General features: G+C 39.6%; 1 long non-coding RNA gene across 1 annotated transcript; it reads right to left on the bottom strand.

The window, feature by feature from the left end:
- Window positions 1–706: 706 nt before the first annotated feature.
- On the bottom strand, window positions 707–5,079 carry LOC138918130 (uncharacterized). Its single transcript, XR_011427126.1, has 3 exons — window positions 4,937–5,079; window positions 1,632–1,696; window positions 707–1,395 (listed from the first exon to the last, which is right to left on the bottom strand). It is a non-coding gene; the product is annotated as an uncharacterized lncRNA (long non-coding RNA).
- Window positions 5,080–5,303: the final 224 nt, after the last annotated feature.

The following is a 5,303-nucleotide window of genomic DNA, read 5'->3' as shown; positions in this document are numbered from 1 at the left end:
AGATGTGTACTCAATAATAAACTCAGTTCCCCTCAAATTTCTCTCTAGTCTAGCAGAAAAGTAGAAGTGAGGGTTGCAATGATTTTGTCACTTACACATTTTAGTTTTTCCTAACATTTTAATGAAGTTTTGGGGCCGGCACCGTGGCCGAGTGGTTAAGTTCACACGCTCCACTGCAGGCAGCCCAGTGTTTCACGGGTTGGAATCCTGGGCGCGGACATGGCACTGCTCATCGAGCCATGCTGAGGCGGCGTCCCACATGCTACAACTAGGAGGACCCACAACTAAGAATATACAACTATGTGCCGGGGGGCTTTGGAGAGAAAAAGGAAAAAAAATAAAATCTTAAAAAGAAAGAAAGAAATATGTTTTAAACTTTTCCTTTTTATGACAGAAAACAAGCAGCTATGTTGTTTAAATATAAACTTACACAAAACGTCTTTATTTAAAGCTGATTATTTAATAATCCAAACGGAGGGAGAGGGCACTAAAAACATATACCTGTGGGATATATATTTTGTTTCTTTCAATTTCAGAATGGAAGCTCTTACTTTCCATGAAGTACCAGAGACCGTGTAGCAGTATCTTATACTTTAAATCTCTTAACCAGGCTTTTAGAGAAATAGTGGATCTGAATGCTGTGTCTTATCAGTAAAATACATTTCATGGTAAATTCAAAAAGAAAGCATTGAGTGGAACAGATGTATGCTTTTTAAAGACCATTTATTACACCAATCCTATTAAAAATAATAATGCAGCTTCTCTCTCTTTACAATATTTTGATCCTTCCTTTTGCTGCACATAATACCATAAGTTAATACTTTACATGAAAATCCATTTCCAGCACAATCTTATTGGGCTGCTGCACTACAGTAAATTCTCATCTCTGGAAGAGGGGAAATTGCCACGGGGGATAACAGTGGCTACCTTTTAAATATAGGTTGCTGTTTTCTTTTGCATTTAGTAGAGGAAAAGAAGGAATAAAGGGGGCACCTTTCAAAAGATTTATTGGGATACTAAAGGAAAGACCGAAAATAAGGATAATCCCCTCAAATAGGAAATCAAACCACGCAAGCCTGGGATGGGTAAAGTAGATGCCATTTTATTCAATTGAAGAAATGGATTCTAAACATGAATATGGCACATAATGAAAGATGACATTATAGTCTTAAAGAACCTTTCAATCTAAGGCAGACGGTTTATAAAAATAAGGGGATATACATTCATGCAACACAATATTTGTCAAAATTTTTACACATAATTTTAGAGCTTCCTCCTACACACACGTTCCTAGGGCGCAGATCGGTGAGGATCACGTTAATGGAAGAAAGGCCGTTACAAACAATGGGAAGAGTGGTTTTCTCCCTCCTTTCTGTCTTCTTCATCCCAACTCTTCTAAAAGGGGAAAACGGAGAGACAAAACCATTTCTAGAAAACAGGGCCCAGGGGGAAATCTCACACAGCATGCCTCCCTCTTTGTCTCAGTCATTCATTCAGTGAATACTTATTGATTGTACACTCTGCACCAGGCAAGCTGCTAGAGCTGGAGACAGAATAATGAGAATAATACAGTCCCTCCCTCCGAGGAATTATCATCTAGGGGAAGAGAAGTCCACAGGCCATTACATTACCTCACGCTAAACTCTCCCCTCTGAATGCTGTATTCTGTGAGAGCAAGTCAAGGTGCTGAGAGCCCCTGGAATGAGAAAAGATGCAAAATGTCTGTGTGTGGAAGGGGAGATGGGGTCGGCATAAATGCTATAACTTTATATTTTTTTAGATCAGGAAATGGAGCGAGATATTCTACAACCACCTGCCTCTCTGGGCCTTCTCCTCACTCCTGCATTTCTCTCATTTATCCCCCATATTCCTCCAAACAGACCCCAAGACAGTTGCCCTAATTTTTTATGTCCTACAAATAGTTCTCCAAAAGTAAGCAGATAAAATCATTCTGGGAAAAATCCAATTGAATACAGCATGCCTGTAAGCCTGTGTCTCCCAGGGGCTCCTAGCCTCCTAAAACCAGTACCAGGGGCTAGGGGAGCGCAAGTTTTGTCTGAGACATTAGGATAAATAGATATGAGATACCAAGGCAAGATACAAGATCAAGAAATAAATTTTCAAAGGAAATTGGCAAATAAAATATGTTTAAAACTGTGTTTTACTTATATCCAAAATAAGAACATAAAAGAGTCAAGAGAGAATTTTGGGGGAAGATTTGTAAGAAAGATTGGTATGGTAGGAGTGATTCTGTAGGAACCATCTACCCCAAAGGGAGGGAGAGAAGACTCTTTCCTCTTCAACTCATATCAAGGGAGGAGGTTCAAAGGACTCACTCCCCGCAGTGAGGGCAACCCAGTAAACTAGTGTCTGCCTTCCATCCGGGAGGCATAGTAGGCAGGAGAGATGGGGGGCGGAGCTGCTTTGATGGTACAGACAGTGAGAGTCACTTCTCTATTGAGATTGGTCTGTCTTCTCAGGATTTGTATGGGTAAAGTGCACAAGCATTTCTTGGTAACCAGATGTGGGCCCTGCAAAAGGGGCAGCCAACCAAAATTGCTGCAGAGGACCACCCCCAGAGAAAACCATCCTGGAAGCCACTCAAACTCCAACAGAGAGAATCTGGGTGGAGGACAGCTCTGAAACACTAGAACGCAGAGGGGGCCAAAAGGAAAGAGCCACATTCACAGCAGGGGATGTACTATCATAGGTACCCAGTGGCGGCCTCTAGAAACCAACAAAAGCATCCTTCAGAGAGTCAACTTTAAACAGTGCCAAGCTCACAGTGTGAAATGCTAGTTTGTGTCACTATCAATCAAGAAAAACTTTCTTCCCCCTTCCTCATCTTCTTTCCTCAGCCTTCAGAGTCAGAAACCAAATAGAGCAAAAGAAGGAGAGAAACAAGTAAGACACTTGGAACAGGGATGCTGGGGAAAAACCATGCAAAACTTGGGGCAAAGGAAGACTGCATGTCCTTTCAGTGTCACACTGGAGCACTGGCGATCGGGTTTCCCCAAGGGGAGTCATTATTTTACTTACTGTCTCTACTGATTAGGGCCCAGACTCTGGAATTTGACATTAAGTCATAGGTTTCTGTCCAGAAGAAAATAAAACCCCAAAGCGTACAGTTCTAGGACAACAACCTGTTAGGACTTTAGGCAACTTAATGCAGCATTCTTTTCCTGAGTGCCTATACCCATCCCTCAACTGCTCTTCGACTGGCTTGATCACTCTGCTGATCTCTTCATTAATGAGTTACATAAGTTTTTGACATGTCGTCACTTTATAATTGCATGAGAGTCGTGTCTCAAACTTCCTAAAAAATACTTAGCTAGAGATACAACCTTTCTCTGTCTCTCATTGCCAGCCACGAGTTTGTAGCAGAACTCCAGCCATAAAACAGGAGAAGATTTAACTATAATTCAGCTCCAAAGTTTTCGTTACTACATGCGACTGTCCCTTCTAATTTCTGAATTTAAGCCATATTAACAATACAAAATGAGTTTAAAAGTTTCAGTAACCTGAGGGCTATCATAATTGTCATGTACCTGTCAAAATTACCTTTCCAGGGATAGAGGAATATTTCCTTCAATAATTTTTTTTTAAAGTAAAGCAACAATAAGAAATAAAAATGATGTTTTCTGGGCCAGCCCCATGGTTGAGTGGTTAAGTTCGTGTACTCCACTTTGGCGGCCCAGGGTTTCGTCAGTTTGGATCCTGGGCACAGAACTACACCTCTCATTAAGCCATGCTGAGGTGGCGTCCCGCATGACAGATCTAGAAGGACCTACAACCAGAATATACAGCTATGTACTGGGGGGCTTTGGGGAGAAGAAGAAGGAAAAAGAGAGAGATTGGCAACAGATGTTAGCTCAGGCCAAAACTTAAAAAAAAACTGATATTGTCTTTGATAAAAATCCCATGAATTCTATTTGTTCTGCTTACATTAACTTGTAGTCTTCTAAAACTACCAAAAGATGATAGAAAGTTTGACATGGTCTGCTAGGTACAAACCATAATATACATTTCTTTGTTATTCTCTCTACCTATATGTCTTTTTATATATTTTTTTAATTTTTTTTCATATTTTAATTCACAAGCACTATATATGCTGGAAAACATGTTGCATTGAATCAGATATTCACAAGAATATCAAAAGCAAGCTCCAAAAGTAATAATTTTCATCAGGACAATTTCATTTGAATTCCACTTCATCCAAATGATACCAATAATGTATTTTTCTTGAGCAATTATAAAAGCAGATGGGATCTTATTATAGATTTTTGCATAGCAACAGTAAGATTAACTATAACCAAAGTTGAGATGACCTATAAAACCTGGCACCGCTTGTGCTTTACAAGATATTAACATTTTAACATCCCAAACACAGAAATTCAAATAAAACAAAATGCAGAATTACAAAGAAATAAATGAATCTTGTTAAAACACACTTTCATTAAATATAACCTTTGAACATCCTACAAAATATTAAGGTAATTCAATAAAAGCAGTAATTGATACTTAATGCAATAAAAGTAGGAATGCATAATTACATGTTATGCAAGGTTTACAGTTCACACAGGAGCAAGTATAATTCCTGAAATCAAATCTGAAATTTAGAGTCTGTCTGGATTCGGGATCTACATAGAGTCAAGTTCTAATCCACTTCTTACTGGCTGTGGAACTTGGGGGAAAAAACACTTAGATTATTTTAGCCTCCATTTCATCATAATGCCTGCTGCAAAGTATTTTGAGTGCTAAATATAACAAAACAACGTATGTGAAGTGCTGTGTACACTTCCAGATCCTGTGTTCATGTTAATTATTATTAAAGTTTCTGTTTATACACATTTTCTTTTCTTGGGGAAGAAGTCTCACTGTAATATAGAACATTTTCCCAAAGATTAATAGATTATAGAGAGAAGACATAACGTACCATCTTTGAAACCTCCAATCTGATTAACTGAGAGTCTGAACTCAAGAAATGAGGACGGAATGGAGAACTTTAGAGGGAGACCTCTGGGCTGCAACTGCTCCTGTACACAGCTTCTGCTCATTTCGGGCCAGTGGAGTGAGAACAGAGATCACTCTCGAAGCATGCGGGAAAGAGCCCAGGGCAGCAGCTCTTATCAACCACATCCATTGGCTGCCAGATAGAGCTCCCAGCAAGACTCCTGGATCCAAAGCCAGGCAAGCATTCAGAGTTCTGAACTACAAGGAAAGGCCTTCTCTTGTTTTTTACTGCCCTGAATCTACTGAAAACCAATGGCAGAAGAAGCAGAAATGTAAGAGCTGAAGAGCCA

The sequence above is a fragment of the Equus caballus genome, chromosome 16, assembly GCF_041296265.1.
Source record: "Equus caballus isolate H_3958 breed thoroughbred chromosome 16, TB-T2T, whole genome shotgun sequence".
Classification (NCBI taxonomy): Eukaryota; Metazoa; Chordata; class Mammalia; order Perissodactyla; family Equidae; genus Equus; species Equus caballus.
The sequence above is the reverse complement of the archived record's forward strand: the minus strand, read 5'-3'. Positions and strand labels throughout refer to the sequence as shown.